The sequence below is a fragment of the Enhydra lutris genome, unplaced genomic scaffold (genome assembly GCF_002288905.1).
Source record: "Enhydra lutris kenyoni isolate GAN:26980312 unplaced genomic scaffold, ASM228890v2 scaffoldscaffold12, whole genome shotgun sequence".
Classification (NCBI taxonomy): Eukaryota; Metazoa; Chordata; class Mammalia; order Carnivora; family Mustelidae; genus Enhydra; species Enhydra lutris.
In genome coordinates, this window is record NW_019154096.1 from 73029869 (window position 1) to 73052880 (window position 23012).

Here is a 23012-nt window from a genome sequence, read left to right on the forward strand (position 1 = left end):
AACCCTGGCCAGATGCCTCCATCCTGTCCTCCTCCTCTCTGCTCTCTTCTTTGAAGAGCTCTTCCCTGTTTCACCAAATGACAAGGGCCGCCTTATTTAGGAACCAGGTCACAGGTCATGTTCTGGGTTAGTTGAATTGGGGGGGCTGCAAAGTATCAGGAAACAAACTCAGTCTAGGTTAGGAAAAGCATGTGTTGCTGGGGGGTTACTGTCTCAAGTCAGCAAACCGAAGTGGGGGGAGAGGTGTCAGCCAAGCCTAGCGGATCACATGGTCACCGCCTCCGGCAGTGGGTGGGGTCTGTGAGAAGGTGTCTATACCATTCCCTGCGGGCTTAGAGGGCACCCGTGTCAGCAGAAAGGAGCTAAGCAGGTGTCTGGAAGCGGTGGTTCCCGGGGGGCACAGTGGTGGCTCTGTTTTTGGGCTCCCCAGCAGTCCGAAGCCCATGGGCTCCAGCGCCTGGTTTGCGTGTCCACCTCCCCACGTGGACCGTGTGCTTCTTAAGGAAAAGGGCTGCATCTGATTCAGCAGCGGGCGGAACAGGGCCAGGCCAGCCGTAGGCGCTCAGTACAAGTTCTGCCGTGAAACCAGAGACACAGATTCAAACCAGAGACACCGATTCCCACACGGGGCGTGTAAGCCACAGACACTCGGGTTCCTCCTCCTCTTCATCTCCTCTCCCAAACCACATGCTGCCTGTGACAGCAAGAAGTCCAGGCTCCGAGAGACGGAGGTCACAGCTCCCACCGTCGCCTCTGCAGCAGACCAAGGGCGGGCTCCTGAGCCAGAGACACTCAAAGAGCAGGAACGAGGATGCCGTCCAACCTCTGATCTTGAAGGTTAACAAACGCTGGGGGCCAAGGAGCCGGCTAGTCTTCAGCAGCAAGGCTCCTTCGTGGGAAGATGTGGGGGCAGCTAGCCTGGAGAGTTCTCTTGCCTCGTCCAGGGCACGGGTGGCGGCTGTCCGCTGGGTTTTCCAGGACTACTTGGCCTCTCATAAGCGAGGACCCCCTGTGCACATGCAGATATCTAAGGCCAAGTCTCTAACATCCACACACTTGTGCACACATGCACACACATGCACACACGTGCACACACACACCCCCTTGTGACCCATCTCTGATCTCACCAAAGAGCCCCCAGGACTGCTGGGCTCTTGGCAGCAGGAGAAGGTGTCTGAGCCTCCGAAGCTACTTCTGTCTCCATCCCAGTCTCCATGGAAACCTCGATACCAGACAGGACTAGGCCAGGCTGAGTTATTTGTCTCCTAAATTAGGAGCTACCACAGAGTCCAGTCCCTGGGGCTAAGAGTTAATAAGACAACAGCTTTTCAAATAGACAAGCACAACACTTCTCTGCCTCTGATTACTGGGGCCTCGTAGTCTGGGGACAGTCCTTCAAATAAAGCCAAATGTACTTCTATGTAAATATGGCCAGTACTGGGACCAAATATGGGCTAATGTCTGCAGAGGAAGGGGTGCCTTAATAATTTACAGCTACTGTGATTGTAGCTCAATCAAGAGTTGAGCACTGGGACGTCTGCGTGGCTCAGTGGGTTAAGCCACTGCCTTCTGCTCAGGTCATGATCCCAGCGTCCTGGGATCGAGTCCCACATAGGGCTCCTTGCTCAGCAGGGAGCCTACTTCTCTCTCTGCCTCTGCCTGCCTCTCTGCCTGCTTGTGCTCTTGCTCTTTCTCTCTCTCTCTTTGACAAATAAATAAATAAAATCTTAAAAAAAAAAAAGAGTTGAGCACTTACTCTGTGCCAGATATTGGGTGAAATACTTTACCTAAAATTACCTCCTGTGATCCACACAAAGATGAATCTTCCTGTGGTTATGTCAACTCTCTCAGATCCCCAAATTCATTCGTGTCCTCCCTCTCCTGGGAGTCCTCTGTGGTCTGCTTTGGTCCACTCTGCCCATGCCCAATGCCTTTCTTCTGGAAACCATACTTTGTTGTCCCTGGAGAAAGGGTCTTCCTTGCTCTCTGCCTGGATGACACTGAGAGCTGGTGCCATCGCAGATCCAGGGCTGGATGTATGACCTGGGTTTAGCTGACCTGCACTTTCCTTGGCTGTGGTCGTACTTGTTCATGGACGGACACTGGCTCAAGTCAATCCCAGAGTCACTAAGCTAATAGGATGTAGGGCCCCATTTGAGTCATCTATTGCTATACAACAAACCATCCCAAAACTTAGTGGCTTAAGGGACCAACCATATCATTATCTCTCACAATTAGGTGACTTGCCTGGGATCAAAGGGGAAGTTCTTCTCCACCTATGATGATGGTTGGGTTGCAGCCTTCCAGGGGTTCTACTGGGCTGGAACATCCAAGATGGCAGTTGATGCTGGTTGTTGGCCAGAGCTCCATTGGGTCTGCTGAGTGGAGGGTCTCTGTTATCCTCCATGTGGCTGCTTCATGTGGTCCGGGCTTCACAGAGTGGTGACCGAGCTCCAAGAGCAAGTGTTCCAACAGGAGAAGCCCTGGTGGGCAAGTGTCTATCACGTCTCTGCTTGTCATTTCATGGTTGGCATATAGGCAAGATCATACAGTATGTAACTTTTGAGATTGGTTTTTTTCCACTCACATAAGGACCTCAAGGTTCACCCAAGTTCATTGTGTATTACCAATAGTTTGCCCTTTTTATTATCGAGTAGTATTCCATGCATGGATGTACCATAGTCTTTTTTATCCATTCACTTGCTGATGGGCATTTAGGTTGTTTCCAGTTTGGGGCTATTACAAACAAAGCTGCGATGAACATTTATCTACGCATCTTTGTATGAACATATGCTTTCATTTCTCCTGGGTGAATAACTATGAGCGGAACTGCTGGATTCATTACTAAGACAGACTAAGTGTAACTTCTCAAGAAACAACCAAACTTTCCCCCCTCCACTGGATATTTTTTCCTGCTTTGTCAAAGATTAGTTGACCATAGAGTTGAGTGTCCATATCTGGGTTCCCTCTTCTGTTCCATTGGTCTATGTGTCTGTTTTTGTGCCTGTACCATGCCATCTTGGTGATCACAGCTTTGTAACACAGCTTGATGTCAGGCAATGTGATGGCCCCAACTTTGTCTTTCTTTTTCAACATTTCCTTGGCAGTTTGGGGGTCTTTTCTGTTTCCATACAAATTTTAGGATTGTTTGTTCCAGCACTTTGAAAAATGTTATTGGTATTTTGATTGGGATGGTGTTGAAAGTATAGATTGCTCTGGGCAGCACAGACATTTTAACAATGTTTATTCTTCTGATTCATGAGCACAGAATGTTTTTCCATCTTTTTGTGTCTTCTTCAATTTCTTTCATAAGTGTTCTGTAGTTTTAGAGTATAGATCATTCTCTTCAATAAATGGTGCTGGGAAAATTGGACAGCAATATTCAGAAGCATCAACCATTCCCTTACACCATACACAAAAATAAACTCTAAATGAATGAAAGACCTCAATGTAAGACAGGAATCCATCAAAATTCTAGTGGAGAATATAGGCAGTAACCTCTTTGACATTGGCCATAGCAACTTCTTTCAAGACACATCTCCAAAACAAGGGAAACAAAAGCAAAAATGAACTTTTGGGAGTTTGTCAAGATAAAAAGTTTCTGCATAGCAAAGGAAACAGTCAACAAAACAAAGAGGCAACACACAGAATGGGTTTGCAAATGACACTACTGATAAACAGCTGGTATCCAAGATCTACAAAGAACTTCTCAAACTCAACACCTAAAAAACAAATAATCAAGTCAAAAAATGGGAGGAAGACCTGAATAGACACTTTTGCAAAGAAGACATACAAATAGCTAAAAGACACATGAAAAAATGTTCATTATCATTAGCCATCAGGGAAATTCAAATCAAAACCGCATTGAGATACCACCTTATACCAGTTAGAATGGCCAAAATTGACAAGGCAGGAAACAACAAACGTTGGAGAGGATACAGAGAAAGGGGAGCCCTCTTACACTTTTGGTGGGAATGCAAGTTGGTGCAGCCCCTTTGGAAAACAGTGTGGAGGTTCCTCAAAAGTTAAAAATAGAGCTACCCTATGACCCAGCAACTACACTACTGGGTATTCACCCCAGAGATACAGGTATAGTGAAAAGAAGGGCCATCTGTACCCAGTGTTCATAGCAGCTATGTCCATAATAGCCAAACTGTGGAAGGAGCTGAGATGCTCTTCAGCAGATGAATGATTAAAGAAGATGTGGTCCAGGAGAGCCTGGGTGGCTCAGTGGGTTAAAGCCTCTGCCTTCAGCTCAGGTCATGATCCCAGGGCCCTGGGATAGAGCCCGCATCGGGCTCTCTGCTCAGCTGGGAGTCTGCTTCCTTCCTCTCCCTCTCTCTGCCTGCCTCTCTGCCTACTTGTGATCTCTTTCTCTCTGTCAAATAAATAAAATCTTTAAAAAAAAAGATGTTGTCCATATATACAATAGAATATTACTCAGCCATCAGAAAGGATGAATACCTAACTTTTACAATCCCCAGGGAGGAGATTATGCTCAGTGAAATAAATCAAGCAGAGAAAGACAATTATCATATGGCTCCACATATTTGTGGAACATAAGGAATAGCATGAAGGACATTAGGAGAAGGAAAGGAAAAATGAAGGGGGAGAGTCAGAGGGGGAGACAAACCATGAGAGACTATGGACTCAAGAAACAAACTGAGGGTTTCAGAGGGGAGGGAGTTGGGGGCATGGATGAGCCTGGTGGTGTGTATTAAGGAAGGCACAGATCGCATGGAGCACTGGGTGTTATACGCAAAAATGATTCATGGAACTCTGCATCAAAAACTGATGATGTGGGGCGCCTGGGTGGCTCAGTGGGTTGAGCCGCTGCCTTCGGCTCAGGTCATGATCCCAGGTCCTGGGTTCAAGCCCCGCATCGGGCTTTCTGCTCAGCGGGGAGCCTGCTTCCTCCTCTCTCTCTGCCTGCCTCTCTGCCCACTTGTGATTTCTCTCTGTCAAATAAATAAATAAAATCTTAAAAAAAAAAAAAAAACAAAAAAACTGATGATGTATTGTATGGTGACATAACATAACATAACATAACGTAACGTAATGTAACATAACAAACATAACAAAATAAAATAAATGTCCAAACTATTTCCAAAGTAATTGCATCATTTTGTGTTCCCCTGAGAAGTGTATGAGAATTCTAGGTCCTCCACATTCTCACTGATACTTAGTATGGTTAGTTTTTTTATTTTGATCATTCTCATAGGTGTGTCATAGTTTCTTATTGTGGTTTCAATTTGCATTTCTCTAATGCCTATAATGTTCATTATATATGGTTTTGATTCGAATTTCCCTGATGGCTAATGATGTTGATTTGCCCTCCCTATATATTCTTTGATAAAGCTTGTTCAGCTTTTTTACCTATTTCTTTAATTGGGCTATTTAGGTCTATTTCTTATTGAGTTTTTTTGGTTTTTTTTTTTGTTTGTTTGTTTTGTTTTTAAATTTTCTTTATTTATCTGACGGAGAGAGAAATCACAAGTAGGCAGAGAGACAGGCAGAGAGAGAAGGGGAAGCAGGCTCGCCACTGAGCAGAGAGCCCGATGTGGGGCTCGATCCCAGGACCCTGGGATCATGACCTGAGCCAAAGGCAGAGGCTTTAACCCACTGAGCCACCCAGGCACCCCAGTTTCTTATTGAGTTTTGAGGGGCTTTTTGAATATATTTGTAATACATATTCTTTGTTGGATAAAAACTTTGCAAAGATTTTTCTCCCAGGAATGGGTCACAGACCTAAACCTAAAATCTAAAACCGTAAGACTTGCAGAAAAAGACAGAGGAGAAAGTATTTGTGAGCTCAGGTTAGGCACATACTTTTTTTAATACAAAATTTAAGGCATGATCCATCAAACAGCAAATAGACAAGCCAGAATTCATAAAATTAAAAACTGCTTTTCAAAAGACACGTTAAGGAGAATAAAAAGGTTGAAGCTACCTTTATTAGCTTTTAAAGGTGAGTATAGTGGGTAAGGTTACTCCTCCAGCACGTGAGGATCCAGGCCCGAACCTGAGTGTGCGGCATTCCAAACTGCATACTCTTTTTTCCTTTTAAAGATTTTATTTATTTATTTGAGGGAGAGAGGGAGAGAGAGTATGAGCAGGGGGAAGGGCAGGGGGAGAAGGGGAAGCAGACTCCCTGCTGAGCGGGGATCCCAACACGGGGCTTGATCCCAGGACTCTGAGATTAGGACCTGAGCCGAAGTCAGACAACCTACTGAGCCACTCTGGTGCCCCTCCAAACTGCACACTCTTAAACCGTTTCCCTCCAGTGTTTCCTTGGAACCTACAGCGCTTCAATTTCCTCTTCAGAAAATGGGATCAACCCTTTGAAGCACTTTTCAGTAACTCAGAGAGGGTGAAACTCTCTGAAACATTTTCAAAGTCCAAAAAGAGAAGAAAAAAGGAGACACACATGTTTGGGGGAAAGAAGATTAAAAAAAAAAAAACAAAAAAACTTCAGAATTCCATCAACAGCTTCAACATTCTGTCCTCCAGAACCTGTCAAATGATAACACTTTCCGCCTCTCAGGAGGAGAGGGTGAACTTGGTGTTAGAAAAGTGGTTTCCAGCAAAGACTCCAAAGTTGGTCCCTCCTTTGCCCGTGCTCAGTGTCCTCACACATCGGCTGGTGGAGAAGACCGGATCTCTAGGTCGGGGCCACGAGAGCTGCCAGGTAGGACTTGGCTGGGACCCATGATGGCATCTTGGCCACTGAAGCCCTCTCCACATGGCTCCTACACACAAGAACCACAGTTAGAATGAGCATCAGGGACATTCTGAGAGGACAAGGAGGGCTCCGGTGGAGCACTCCCGGAAGGCGCTCATAGAAGGGACGGGAAGAGTGAGCAGCTCCCTTCGTCCAGGGGTGTCAGGAGGCATTGTGGATAAACACGACAGGAGGTGAGGGGTGAGGCAGCCATCAGCTATGAGGCCTGCTGCCTTTATAGACACCAACATTTTGATCAGTACAACACCAATATTGATGGGTTTTCGTAGGTAAACGTTTCTTAGGGAAGAACTCATAGATATTAAGAATTATTTTGCATGTGTCAAGCACTTGATAAACATTATCGTATTCAATCTTTTAATAACCCAGTAATGCTGGTATTATGATGGATCCCCATTTAAAAGATGAAAGCAGTTCAGCCTGGACAGGTTAGGGTCTCAGACTTCTAAGTGGTGAATCCGGATTTAAATGCAACCATTCCCCTGTGCCTCAGGGAGGTCTGTGTCATCAGTGGAAGAGAAGACACTGGTATAAACCAAGTGCCCCTGAGGGTCATGCCAACACAGCCCTAATTAGCACTATAGTGGGGTTGGGCGGGTGCCTAGGCAGGAAGGCAGGAGTGGAGGGAGCAGGTGGGGGGTGTGACAGCCATTTCAAGCCAGTCAAGGACATAGCAAGGGGCAGGTGACCTTTGGATGCTCAGCAGCCGTCAGAATCTACACAGGAACCTCAAGTTAGGCTCGTGTGCTCCTGGGAACTCTGGCCCAGCACGCTGTCACTGCAGGTGTCCTCTCTCCAGTCTTCCTGGACCGTGGCTTTTTATTGAAAACAGACATGGCGCCCACACTGTCCTCAGGAACCCAAATCTCCCTGAGCTCCGGGCTCCCCTGGGGATCAGCTAATTCCAAAGCAGAGGCAACACCTGATTTCCTTGCCCCAGATTATCGGACTCCCGGTGTTCCTTAATGCTGCCAAGGCCTTTCCACAGGGTTGGGCAAAGCCATGTTCCCAGTTCCTAAGCCTGACTCTGCTCTGGGTCAGGTTCACGGTCGGGAGATGAGAAATCAGCAGGTAGATCCAGGAGGACAGAATGACCTACATTTCCACTCACAACTGTGCTTTTATCCTTTACTAGAGCATCAAATAAAGTCCTTGTTCAGGCCCTTCTATACCCCACCTCAAAGTTAGAGTCATCTTGACATCACAAAGTGCAGTTTTAGAGAGAAACTCTTAGTTAAAAAAGAAAGCCTGCAGCCTGAGTTTGGCTGGCAGAAAGGTACTATTACAGGTTCAAGGGTTTCTTCTCACTTTCTCAGACACAAACTCAGGAAGGACTTTGAACCCGTGATGCAAAGGCAGAGGAACAGATTGATGGGATGTGGAAAATACAACCAAATAAATGCATCTGTGAATTGAGGTTGCAAGGGCGACCAGAACCAAAGAAATGTGTCCTCTGTCCTTGCTCCATCCACACCCAGGACACCCATGTTCCTGCTGCCTCTCTCACAATATGGCAAATCCTTTACGGCCATTAAATGTCAAAGGGAAAGAGCCTTCCCCAGGTCACAGGTGGGCAAGCAGAGAGCAAATGGCAGGGTGGGTGCCATCCGTACACCCCACATGGTGGCTAGGCTACTTTAGAGAGTGTGGTTAACTTGGGGCTCAGTAATGTACCCCCCCACACATATGGGGTACAGGTGTGGGGTACACCCAGCACGGATGGAGACACATTTCCCTAGAAGGCTTGTGGAATCTTATTAATCAGACTTAGGGCTTGAAGGGAGCAGAGAAGCCTGGTTATGTAAGATCACTTAGAAGAACTTGCAGCAAGGACCAGATCACCAAGATCCACTCCCAGTCAAGTGTCTAGGACAGAGTGGACAGACGGCACCAGTGACATATTGTCAAGAAAACAGCGAGAGTTCCTGCCTTCACAGAGCTAATATGTTGCTTTTGCAGCCAGGCAATCCCCCTTTTCTGAGAAGATCACCCCTGTTTTCATTTGTACAACAATCCTCTCCCCCACTGTCCCATCATGCTCTTAGGATAGGCGTGATCCCCCTTCCCAGCCCAGATGGTGGACTTGTGACCCAGGCATGGCCCCGGGAGCACCGCATCCCCAGTCCCAAAGAAACTGGTTCAGAGACGGGCACGTGATCTGCAAAGTAATAAGAAACGAAGAGTGTGGTTGGACCTAGAGGGTATTACACCAAGTGAAAGAAGTCAGACAGAGAAAGACCCCACACGATTTCACTTATAATGTGGAATCTGAAAAACCAAAACCAACGAACAAAGAAACGAACAAAAATGCAGACTCTTATGGATGGAGGACAAACGAGGGTTGCCAGAGGGGGGGATGGGAGAAATAGAGGCACAAACTTCCAGTTACAAAATAAGGAAGTCACGAAGATGGGAAGTACTGCATAAGGAACGTAGTCAATAATCATAAGAACATTGTCCCATGACAGATGGTGAGCACACTTAGCGGGTGAGTGGAGGAATGCAGAGAACAGTTGCGTTATTCTGTTGCACACCTGAAACTAATATAACACTGACGGGTAATTAAACTTCAATGAAAAAAGATCAAACATCTTTTTAAAACCATCTATTTTGGTCCCTGTCCCCAGTTCCTACTGGTATTTGGTTTTTATTTTTTTTTATCATTTTTTAAAATTTATTTTCAGCATAACAGTATTCATTGTTTTTGTACCACACCCAGTGCTCCATGCAGTCCGTGCCCTCTCTAATACCCACCACCTGGTTCCCCCAACCTCCCACCCCCCCACCCCTTCAATCCCTTCAGATTGTTTTTCAGAGTCCATAGTCTCTCATCGTTCACCTCCCCTTCCAATTTCCTCCAACTTCCCCAGATCCTGACACAGGGTTCCTAAATCCCTGAGTTTGCTGGGTGATAGCGTGTCTTTTGTTCTGATGTGGTGACTCTGGAAGAGCTCCCTGATCTGGCTTTGACAAAAAGGCCACTCCCACCATGATCAGAAGCTGGGAATTTCCAGTCCCACCAGCCATTCTTGGGGGTGGGATAGGGGCTGGAAATGGAGTTAATAATTGGTCACGTCTTCTTGATGAAGCCACAAAAGTCCCAGCAGCACAGGCTTTGGGGGGCTTCTAGGTAGGTGATGGTGTTCAAGTACTGGGAGGGTACTCCACCCCAGCTCTGTGGGGACAGAAGTTCCTGCACTCAGAACTGTCCTGGACCCCGCCCCCCACCATGTATCTCTTCATCTGGCTGTCGATCTGCTTCCTTTATCATGTCATAAGCCACTAAATGTCAGTAAGTGTTTCTCTGCGTTCTGTCAGCCATTCTAGCAAAATATCAAACCCAAGGAGGAAGTCATGGGAACCTCAATTTATAGCCAATTGGTCTAACTCCAGGTAGATAGTGTTAGAACTAAATTGGATTATAGGACCCCCAGCTGGTGTTGGAGAATTGGTTGGTTTGGAAAAAAAAAAACATATATCTGGTTTCAGAAATATTTAGTGTGAGGCTAAAAGAAAACTGCATTTTTTTTCCTAGACTCAACCCAAGTTTGGAGAATCCTGGTCAGTCTGAAGACTTTCCTGGAATTATTAGTGAAGAAGTGTTCTCCTCTCCTGGTGTTGTTAAGCTGGTAGAATGGAATTCTGGCACTACTAAGATTTATCTCTAACAATACGTGTTGAGGATCCTCTCACCAGGAAACAACTTCAGAGGAAACCAGACACAAGAGTTGGACAGAGGTAACCCATGATCACTTCTGTGCCCAGATACAGCCATGCCTGATGTCCACATACTTCTAAAGTTTCATTTGCTATAGTTAATGAATTCTTTTGTATCCGAAGCTATTTCTGGTGCTTTTCTGTCTCTGGCAACTGAAAGAGCCCTAACCTCTATAATAAAGATGACCCTCTGTACTCGTTTCAAGAAGAACCACTCTTGACAAGTGAAGTCAAGGAACAAATCAGATCCCTTCCCCTCACTGTACTTGTCTTCCACTTACACTCAGACCACTCTCAGAGGGTAGTTCTCTCCTCTTCTCCAGCCCCCATAAGCAGCACTCCTTCCCCCACTCCACTTGTACCCACCTCCACTACCAATATCCCAGATCTTTCTCGATTGCCAGCCTATTTGGGGTAGCCATCCCCACCCTATCTCTTTCCCTCAGAATCATTTTTGGTGCCGAGAACCACAGTTCTGGGAGAGGCCTCTCTCCTACTTCCTTTCCTGCCCCCAGGGAACCCCCTTTCCTCCTACCCAGCAGGAGAAATCAGACAAAAGTAATATGTAGCGTTTTATTGAGCTTTTCTAGGTCAGAAAAAGAAAAAAGAAGTTCCAAGAAACACAGACTACAGCTCTTCCTATTAAGGATCAGCAGAGAGTGGAGGTAACAAACAGGTTTGAACACAGAAGATCCTTTATTTGAATTGCTTGGTGACAAAGGTGACTTGTTCCCCTAAAAGTTAATTTTTAAAAAGCCCCCAAATACTCTTGGTAACCTCATGTCCTCTTAGTGTTCATATCTCCAGCGATGTTGTTTTGGGGACTGGCTTAAGTCGTAATTGAGTTAAATGCTTTGTAAAGATTAAATCAGACCCTAAAAGTTCAAACAAAAATGCCCTTGTTTCCTAGGGTTATAATATGATTTTAGAGGCGTAGTTCACATGCTCTGCTCTCCGGGTGTGGGGCAGGGAGGAGGAAAAAGAAAAGGAAATATTAACAGAGTTGTTTCTAATTCAAAGTCACAAACTCATGCCCACAAACCAAATCTGGACCCAGACATTACTTTTATGTGAATTTGTGACCAACAGATGCATTCCACAAAAATCCTGATTTCCAGCTTTTCTCAAGAAATCAGCAGATCAGGTCACGCTGAGCTGCCTTTGTACGGGGTGCTCGGTGATTCTAGTCTGGGCACCCCGCGACAGACCCAACTCTTCTCGGCCGGACTCACTGGACTGCCACCCCTGTCCCGAGTCTCAGCTTGAATGAAAGCACCTTGAGGTCTCCTCTCACAACCACTGCCTGGCTCAGGAGCCTCTGGGCAAATGGTAACTTGCCTTTTGGGGAGGTCATGGGGATATGTGGAGACCACCCCCACGAACACCTCTTCCTCCAGGAGTTTCGGGCTTTGGGAAGGCCACCCCTCATGGTGTGGAGGCTGGGAATTGGCAAGTGTGCCCACAGAAGGACAGCCCTAGAAAGAACCTCACATTTCTCTCGCCTACCATCATTTTTCAATCGCCTAATTAAATGTTAAGACCAGAACGCACGTCAGGAACAAGAATGTAAATCAGTCTCTGGCATTTATGCTGAGTGGGATGATTGGTAGTTCGTAACTTAAATGTGTGAGCTGATACCGCTAATTTTTCAGGAGCTTGACGTATCCCCGGGAGAACACATCAGTTTTTTTAGGACACAGCTACTGTCAACAGCGTTTTCCTTCCCACAGAAGGCACATTTCCTTTTCAGAAGGATATTAGTTGTTTTGTGTGGGAAACACTACATGACGCACGGGATGGAGGGATATTCGAACAGGCAAGGACTAGAACGCTCATTAGAGCCTCTTGTTGGCTTCACCACATGGGACCAATCCACTGTACCGAAGCTGGAAAAACTGGCACACTTTTAAATCCGCCCCCAACATATAGAAGAATACCACGCTTTCATCGCCAGAAAGTATAGCCAATTAATAAAATGGTAGCATATGCTCCTCTTCTGAGAAAATGATGATTCACGTTTTCTTCCCATTAACACAAAGGGGAGGGAGAGTGGGTTTTGCTCAAGATTTTTAAGAGTGGAAGAGAATCTGCCTGAAGACAGCTTTTAAAATGTGGTAACAGCCTCCCAGTTTTTTGTTGTCGTTTGTTTGTTTGTTTTTGGCTAAAGCCAGTGGATTTCATCAGCTCAACTCGAAGGACTGTGTGGCCTAGACATGAGTGGGATGGATGGGGATGACCGATGGCATCCTGGCTGGTCCCAAGCCCTTGGGGGGTCACGGCTTTGGCATTAGTCCTATCTGAAGGGGGGAAAGAGGGATTGACTTGGAAACACCAGAGGCCACGCCGAGCTTCAACATCTTGAAGCACTGATAGGTAGAGTTAGACATGGCGGACTCAAGGCTTGACATTTCCACTAGGACCTCAAGTAGAGAATCCCTCTGGGAAAGCCCTGGAATGTCTGAAATGTGATGTCACTTCCCGCTGTGGCATCTGCCCTGCTCCAGGCCTTTGTCACCTCTCACGGGAACTGGCAGAGAAGCTTCCAGCTGGCTCCTCCTCCTCCCAGGCTTTCCCCCACTCCCCTCGCCAACGCCTTCCTTCCAGCTGCCGTCAAAACTTTCTTCCTAAAATATGGAACAAGAGCATCAGAGAAAGACCACTCATCCTTGATCTACAGCAGCATTCAGTGTCGCTCAACCACACGTGGGAAGACTGGACACCTGATCCGTCAACTTAGGTGGACCTCATAGGGCTGGAGGGTGTATTTTTCCCCCAGAACATCTTATTCCCCTGCAGTGAAATGGCCCTCATCTCCTAATCCCTCCACCTCCCGACCCCAACAGGAAGCCTTGAGATTTACTCCCAGCCTCATATCTCCCTCCAGAAATCCACATCCTGCAGACCTTTTCCCACACCTTTTCCCTGGACGACTTCTACCTGCCAAGTGGCCAGGAACATCACTGCACTTGACAAGGAGCCTCCTCACCTGATTCCCTCCCCCCGGGAGTTCGTGTCCTGTCTTCTCCGTATCCACAGCAAGCCCACAGGGGTTGAAACACCAGGACGCCATGAGAACGGGGATCTTCAAACCCATTTCTCTCCCAAAGCGAGGGCTATCTATTCAGAGCCTGTTGTAGGAGGCAGTCAGCTACCATCCCTTACATTTTGGCAGAGACTCCGACGTAGGCAGAAGAGCGGGAAAGCTGCATAGCAGGAAAAAGGGAAGGTTTCCAGTGAGCTCGGATTGGAGGCTGGTGGCCTAGGGCAGCTGGAGGCTGGCTAACAAGGAGTAGGGTGACCTATGTGGGTGGCTGGGGGAGCATACTGGGCCGTCTCTGGCAGGTCCTAACTTGGGAAAAGGGACAGAAACTCGGGAAGGCGTGGGTTATTGATCACGTCCCGGCCACCTTACGGTGATTGCTTCGGGGCTTAATGTTTGACTTCCTGTGTGACTACAAGAGATGGAAGTCGAGCTTCCTACAAGTCTGACTCGCAGACAGCAGTCTGGTTTCCTGGGCCGGATTCTGAAGATCATGGGTCAGAATTCTACCCTTTTATCTGGTCTGGCTCTCGTCCACATGTACATTCACTGTCTCGTTCCCCTCCACCACCTGAGTCAAAAGTTATGCCCTACAAAACGGGACACATTTCTTTCCTGGGGTTTTAAGAGAACACAGGCAATTGGATCCCCAATAAAGCAAGTGAACACTCAAGCAAACGCCCTTGACAGCTCATGACTTTCTGTTAACCAAAACAAGTATCTCGAGGGGGGCCCTGGGTGGCTCAGTCAGTTAAGCATCTGCCTTCAGCTCAGGTCATGATCCCCAGGTCCTGGGACCGAGCCCCGCATCGGGCTCCCTGCTCAGTGGGAAGCCTGCTTCTCCCTCTCCCTCTGCAGCAACCCCTGCTTGTATGTGCTTTCTCTCTCTGCCAAATAAATAAAATCTTGAAGAAAAGAAATATCTTGAAAAGTTCTTTATTTATTGATCAGCTAGAAGGTGTGAAGCAAAGTTTTGAAACATTGCACTTATATTCTCTGTGCGTGCCAAATGACCCGAGGGCCACGACTAAGGATTCCCCGTGCTGCAAGTTCTCCCTCAAATGTGCGAACGCCGCGGCATTCTCCACCGAGGTCAGCGTGCCGAAGCGTCACATTCTCACTTTATAATCCGTAACAGTCGTGGTGCATTAGGAGGTGGTACCCAGCGACAGCTTGAGGAACATTAGAAATAGCAGGCAACTCAGTGGGGATATTCATAAAAGACCTCCCTGCACAACGGAACATCTGAACACAAGCTGAAAATACCCCAGCAATACGGTTCTTCTTTTTAGTCACAGTTTAGCATTTTGGCTTTTGGTTTCTAAAGTTCTGAGACAGACTAAATTAGAAAAATATATGCAAAAATGTTCCTGAGTTCCGCATTGCTTCTGGGTTGGAGATGCTAACTTTTGCATCAGAGGGACCTGAATTTGAGCCTTGCGTCAGTTAGGATGGAGACCTACTGCATCTGGCTGAAATTAGGTTGGAAACATCTAGAGGGAGATAGCTGGGGACTAATAGGGTGGCACTTGGGTACCTCCAGCTCTGGGCTCTGCTATCCTCAGTTCTTGGTCTCCTATCTTCAAAGTCAGCATCAAAGATGGCTGCTGGGGTGCCAGCCTTCATGCCTCTATTCCAGCCTGACAGAAGGAGAAAGGAGCAAAAAAGGCATGCCTTCCTTTTCTTCTCACTTCTTAGACTTTTCACATCTCATTATCCAGAACTTTTTTCTAGTATGGTGCCACCCCTTCCCACAAGGACAATTTAGAAATGGAGGCTTTCTCTTGTCCATATAAATTAACCCCTGCATATACCCAGGGTTCAGCTACTAAACATGAGGCACATATTAGGTACACCTTGAGGATGGGCTCTCCAGTTGTCGCTTCCGAGAATAGGATTTGTATAGAAGGGAGGTTTACTGGGAAATGAGTCCAGGAAATCCTGGCAGGGGCATGGAGACCTTGGATCAGGAAAACAATCTAAGGTAGGTTGTGAGGTTAAGCTGTTTCCCACCAAGAGCAACCTTGACCAGTCCCACCGAGAGCTCTGGGACAGTGTAGGGTCCACTCAGAAAAGTCCTGATCAGAATCAAAGGAACCGGAGTATTTACATGCTCACACCCCTCACTCAGTGAGGGAGATGTATTCCCAGACACTCTGGCACCACAAGGACAAGCAAAGAGAACCCCAAATTTTGAGGGCAGCCCCACACCTAGAAAGGCCATTACTGCTGGTTGAAAGTAGGAGCTCACCTATAAGCCGTCTTTTGTTTCTCTATTTGGCTATTTTCAGGTCATATCAACTAAGAATCGTGTGCCTACCGGGAAAGAAAACCAAAATATCTTTGATATTGGATCTGTGAGTTTTTATAAATGATGGTTAAAATGGCAGAGTCGAAGCCATAGGTCCTCCTCTAGGGACATCGGTGTCTGTGTTTCTGTAGTGCAGAAAGAACTCTACCGTTCCTTGCATATTTGATGTTTTCCTATCTCCAGACGGTATTCACAAATTAAATCGCAAAGTCTCTTAAATTAAAGGAGTGAGGATCTGGTTGGCTTACAGAGATAAACACTTACAGAGATTATTTCCTATAATTGTTAGAAAACAAGAACATTAAACTTCTAATACTTCTACTATGTTACTCAAACTAACTTGGAAGCATTTGAGGAACCCATGTAATTAAGGTAACTCTTTGGCAAATGAGACTGGTTTAATCATTTTGATTTACTAAAAATGCAATGTCTTTTCTTATTCATTTATTTATTTTTAACTTATTTATTTAAATTCATTTAGTTAATGTGCAGAGGTCAGGGGTTCACCAGTTGCATAAAACACCCAGTACTCCTTCCATCACATGCCCTCCTTCACGCCCATCCCCCAGCCACCCTATCCCCTACGCCCTCCCCTCCAGCTACCCTTGTTTGTTTCCTGTGGTTAAGAGTCTCTTGCCTCCCTCTCTGATTTTGTTTTCTTTTATTTTTCCCTTTCTTCCCCTGTGATCCTCTGTTTTGTTTCCTAAATTCCACATGAGTGAAACCATATGACAATTGTCTTCCTCTGATTGAGTTATTTTACTCAGCACAATACCCTCCAGTTCCATCCACATTGTTACAAATGGTAAGATTTCATCCTTTTTGACGATGGAGTAATATTCCATTGTATACATATGCCACACCTTCTTTATCCATTCACCTGTCGATGGACATCTGGGCTCTATCCACAGTTTGGCTATTGTGGACTTTGCTGCTATAGACATTCGGGTGTAGGTGTCCCTTTGGCTCACTACATTTTTATCCTTTGGGTAAATACCTAGTAATGCAATTGCTGCGTTATAAAGTGGCTCTATTTTTAACTTTTGAGGAACCTGCATACTGCTTTCCAGAATATTTAAGTAGGGCCCATGCATAGCGTGGAGCCCAATCTGGGGCTTGAACTCATGACCCTGAGATTTGTGTTTCACTAAATTGAATCATTCTGAAAAACTCCATTTCAACAGTAATTATGTTTTGTAGGGTGTCAGCTTGAAGATAATTTCCAAGATCTAAAACCTTTGGACCGATACAGCATTAATCAGTGGATAATCTTTCAATGCCGGGATCATTTCTAAGCCAGGGTGAAGAGCAAAACATTGATTACTAAGCATAATTATAAATTTATAGACCTTTGCTTCATATTTTTAAGTACATTGGGGCATATTAATGAACATGGACATTTTTGCTACTTTCAGAGATTAAGGGAGAGATGTGGCTAGAATAGAATGTTCTGGGGATTTGTGAGTTCTGCCTGTTTGCTAAGATAGGGTGTGTGGTAGCAAGTCTCAGACAACCATCCTCCAGTTTGCTCTATGAAAAGGAAGTTCCTTTGGCACCAGTGATGGAGAAAAGCAATTGAATACACGCTTCTATTTTTCAGGGAAAACAGTTTTGTCCTGAAGCAACATTTCTCAGATTTTTTTTTTGTTGTCTCCAGATACCTTTACCTCACAATTATGAAAGATCCCAAAGAGCGCTTGACTTTATGGTTAGAACCATGAATGTTTTCTGTATGGGAAATAGAAACGGAGCCTTTTTGAAACGCTTGTTTCCAGATACAATTGAAGAGAAGAGAGGATGCGTTGCATGTTAGTAACATCTTAGCATTAATAAGCCGGTCCTGCCTCGAAGAGCCCTGATGACTGTCCTCAAGTAACATGTTCGTGAATTCCAGAACACGAAGGCACTACGGAAAGACAAACTTGGAATTTTTATCTGGTTTGGTTTTTAATACCTGAATTCAGAAATGCTGACGGAGTACCCTAACTTTGTGTGCCTTGTACAGGCTCGATAGGAACCCATCCTCCTTGTTACTAGGATATAACTGGAAAAGTTGGTTATGCAATGAAGGTCTTGCCTAGAATGTCATATTTGAGAATGATGTTTATTGATTCGGTACGGCCATGCTTTCTGAAAAAAGGAGCTTTAATGAGATACAATCCACAGCGGACAGTTCACTCATTCAAAGTATACAACTCAGTAGTTGTTCAGAGTTGTGCACCAATCAGTTTTAGAACATCTTATCATCCCAAAAAGAAACCCCATACCCTTTAGCCACTACACCACGCCAGTCTCCCTATCCCCCCAGCCCTGGGCAACCACGGTCTATCTCTTTGGATCTGCCTCCTCTGGACAGTTTGTATGAACGGAATCGCGCACGGTGTGGTCTTTTGATACCAGCGTTTTTCACTCGGTGCCATGTTTTCCAAGCTCATCCATGTTGTAAGTCCTCAGTCCTTTTTCTGGCTGAATAATATTCCATCGTGTGGCTCTGTTATGTCTCATTGACATGTTGGTAAGGGGATGGACATCTTCATTATCTTGACCTTTTGGCTACTGTGAGGGGTGCTGCTGTGAACAGTCCCAGACCAGTTCTCTGCAGACCCAAGTTTTCACTTCTCTTGGTTGGGGACCTCAAGTAGAATGGCCGGATGGTGGGGTAACGGCATGTTGAACATTTTGAGAAACTGCCAGACTCTTTTTGGAAGTGGCTGTACTTTTCTCTAAAGACTGCCCATTTTTATTTCTAGATCTTTTCCATGCCGAAGGTTCCAAGCACTGGAAATGTGTTAGTGTTGATTGAATCTCCACAACAGCCCAGCAAGGCAGGGATTACTAAACCCACCTTAGAGACGAGGCTACTTGTTCAATGAATGTCACTCGGATGGTAAGAGGCAGCCCTGGGACAGACTTAAGTCCACTCGATCCCAAAGCTCTGTCCGTCCCTTCTGGCTCCCACTGACCCCCCCAGGATGTGAGTGATTGGTGTGCCCTCCCCTCCTCCACAGGCCTAGGGCTGCCATGGAAACTTCCCCTCCTTGTTCTTCTTGCCCCAGCAAATCCCCCAGACCCTGTGTGGTGTTTTATATGAAGCAGCAGAGACGCAGAGCCGGATCCTGGCATCTTAGAGGCTCTGGACTTGCCAGAGCTGGAAGGGGCTGACATCCAGAGGACGGTAGCCTTTGCAGTGACCCCCCCGGCCCATCTAGGGAGCCCGATGCAAGAGTGTAAGTGCGCCGCATGGCCCAGAGGTCTCTCCTGCAGCTCTGGGCTCACCCGTCTCCTCGGCCCCCCTCTCCCTCCCTCACGGCTCAGCTGCTGCAGGTCTCAGGGCAGGTCAAGGAGTCGATCCACACGGCAGCTTCCATCAGAGTGATGAACTCAAAAGCAACGTCCTCGGCTTCGGTTTCTCCATTTGAAAAATAAATATGCTTACCTCTAAAGCAGCTGGGGCATGAAGAGTCATATTGCTCGCGCCGGGAGCACAGCACCTGGAGACAAACGTTCGGTCTCTTCTCTGCATCTCAGCGCCAGCAACGTGCCGGCTGCAGGTCTAAACGCCCACGGCGGGACCTTCGCCGCAGACGTGCGTGCAGCGCTGCTGTTATACCCACTCCACAGAGGAGAAGACCGAGGCTCGGAGGTGAGAAGGCCGCGCAGGGAGTCAGACGCAGGTCTGGGACTATGACTCAACCTTCCTGACTCCAAAGACGAGGCTCTTGCCCACGTGGCTGTGTACCAGCCCGGAGCTGAGTCAGGCGGGGCTGACCGCGGGCTGCGGACGGACGGACAGACAGACGGACAGACGGGCAGACGGCTCAGCTCAGCTCACCCTCACCCTTGGCCGGGCTCCAGAGACAGCCTGGGGTCGCCCAAGAGGCCCTCCTGCAGGGTCGACCAACAGGTGAAGCGAGGACAGAGCCCATTAACGGCGGCACTCACGAGCGTGGGTGGAGGCCTGTCCCCTTCCTCTGTGGGGTTTGCTCTCCTGAGAGATAACTGGAAACACAGCGTGGTGCTGGCCTCCTGCTGCTCAGAACACTGGCCAGGCTGCCCAGGACACAGAAGCTGCACCCCGATGAGCCTCTCCAACCCAAAACCGAACTCGGGTGAGGAGTCAGGACATCGCCTAGCTATTAGGTCATCTGAAGAGGACAGGGCGCTGTGAGGTTAAAAAAAAAAAAAAAAAAAAAAGCCTTCAGAAGCGGTGGTTGGGAGCGCTCAGGACCTCAGCACACAGGTCCTGAGCTCCTTGCTAACGGTCTCCAGGGTAAGATGATTAAGCAAGGGCTCCAAGCTTTTGTCCTCTGATTTCTCAAATGCACCTGCGGCTCCCAAGGCATCCATCATTGCTGGGAGCTTGATCTGCTCCTAAGAAAGTCAGCCAAGAGGCACAGCCTTGGGGCTCGCTACTCCAGAAACAAACTCGAGTTTTCTCCTGGGACACAGGAAGGAACACTGCCCTGAGTCCCACCTCTGTCACAGACTGAGACATGGCGCCAGACACTTGGGGCCTTCCCCCGGGCCTCAGTTTTCCTCTGTCTAATCCCAGGAGGACCGGAACTAGTCTGGGGATGGAAACACACAGGGCTGTCAGCCCTTCCCACGCCCAGAGACGTTGCCCCATTTGATTCCACTGAGCCAGACTCTGCCTCACAATCCTTAACACAGGGCTCCAAGCAACTACGGCCGATAAGTCGGAGTTTTTCTTTCCTTACAAGAGGAAACCTGGTTGCCGCCCTTGGACACATTCATCTCGAGGCATCCCTCAGGTGTAAAGACCTGTCATTCTCGTCTGAGGTTTGTCCCCTCGTCCCTTTTGCCTAAGTTTCCCTGGACTCCTTGTGCCTTGGCTGGGAAGTTGGGGCTGTGTTTACGCGGCAGGAGGAAGAGCTCCCAGGGCCTTGGGAGCGTTGTGCTGGTACTCAGAGCTCAGCTGTAGAATCGGGCCCTGGGGACTCTGTCTCTGCAGCTTTCGGGGCTGTCTTGCGGAGCGTGGCTTTGCAGATGGTGGCTACTCCAAGCACTGGTAGAAAGGTGCCGACACAGAGAAGCGTGGAAAAGTGAGCTCCTCCAGGCAGTGGGGTGACCGCTAGGGCCAAACCAGAACCTACACTCTTGAGACACTCTTCTGGCCCGGCCACCTGGAACCCCATGTCAATACAGTGTCCTGCTACCGCCTGGCCGGTTTATCCGTGAAAAACATGGTATCATTTTCAAGTGGTTCCTAAGGTCTTTGCAACACAAAGACTGAAGAAATCTTGAGCTTTCCTGTTACAGTCACAGCAAGCGAGCTGTGATGGATGGAGAAGACTCGGGGCAGCTCCTTAAGTGCCCTTCAACACAGAACACAGCCAGCGTTAGAAAGAGCGCTGCTGCTGTGACCTCCTCGACCTTGAGTAGGAGGACAGGGAAACAGACAGAGCAGTCTCTGCCAGGAACAGAGGTTTTGTGTTGATTTTATGCTGTTGAAAAACATCCAGATAGAAAGCAAAACCCCCACGTTTTTTAGACATGCTGTTCTGCCCAGCCAAACACCAGACTTTACTGACAAGGTGAAGACACGAAACTCAAGTGGCAAGTTTTCAATTTCCGAAGTCACATTTTCTGAGCTTATAAGGGAATCCTAAAAGCAAAGCACTACATGGTGCAAGGTCAGTTCAATTCCATACGTGTTTGTGGAGCACCTGCTGGGAGGATGGAGCCAAGCCAGACCTGGGGGAGCAGGTACCCGGGGCATCTTTCTTGCCCTTTGGGAGTTTTTGGTCCAAAGGCAGAGAGAACAAGAAGCAAAAAAAGTTTTGGTGGAAAGGCATGGGAAGCTGTCCCTCTGAGGCTCTGAGGGCTCTGCAGACCTGTTCATACATGTCCAGGTCAGGAGAGGGGGCAAGGCTTCCTGTAGGAGGCGGCATTTCAGATGGGTCTTGGGAGAGCTGCGGAAGGGTTCTCATTCTGGGGAGAGACAGGCAGAGGCCCACGCCAAGGGGTCATTCTGGCTGAAAGCAGATAGAAGTCACATAGCAGAGAAGCTCCAGGAACAAAGTCGGGGAAGGTGTTCGGGGCTTGTGGGCCTGGCGAGGAAGAGCTGCTGTACCACGGAGCTGCTGGTGTGCCCACTGGAAGGGCTGGGTAGGGAAACCGCTCCGACAGAGCAGAGCGTGAGGAAACCGGGGTCTGTCCTCCACCAGAAATCAGGGGACAGCACAGCCAGCCTGGCCTCTGGGGCCCATCAAGGCATGGCTTTACTTTGTGGGAACAGACGGGAGAATAGAGAGGCTCCCAGGTCCAAGGCCACGCACTGGGAGTGGCACAGGCCCAGAGCCCACAGCCCCAGGCTGCAAGCCCAGGACGCCCGTCAGTGAGCCAGGGCCCACGGCAGGCCTGCCGACGGCAGAGCACGGCACGGACACACAGACTGCGTACCGTCGCCCGAAGGGGCCAGAGCTACTCACCAGCAGTAAGGTTGAGTCACCCTGGCACCAAGGGTGGGGCCCTGACCACTCCGGTCTGCTGAGGCACTTGGAACAGCTACAGCGTTTCTGAACAGTAGTGAGGGGTCATCACCGCGAGGGTGTTATGGACAACCCCACCTACCCGCTCTGACAACACCAGGTTCTTCCCACCGTGTGGGCTGCGTGGAGAGCTGTACTGGCTGATATGGCTCTTACAATCGAAATTTAAATTAATGGAAACTATGTAACACCAGAGACACTGGCCCCCAGGTGCACGAGCCCGGTTTCCAGCATTTGCTAGCCCCGTGCAGCAGCGACGGCGGCACTAGGTGGCACGGAATGGAACATTTCCATCATCATGGAAAGTTCTATTGCATGGTGCCGATTTGGAGCAGGGGTCTGCGAGCTGCGTCCCAGCGGGGCCTTCAAATCCAACTACCATGTGTTTTTGTAAATAAAGTTTTATTGAAACAAAGCCACGCTTGCTCAAAGCCTGAAATCTTTACCATCTGATCCTTTATAAGGCAAGTTTGCCATCTCTGGTGTAGACGGTCAGAAAGCTGCACGAGAATCTTTTCTGGAAAGATGCTGGCTGGCATCCCCAGCAGTCACTGGCGGACCCCCCGCATCAGGATGATTTTACCCAGGCACATGGCTCTCCCGGGAAGGAGGCAGGGGACACACAGCTGTCAGCAGGAGCGCCAAGCTGGGTGGGGGCACAGGACACCCCTCCCCAGGCCAGCCCTGCCT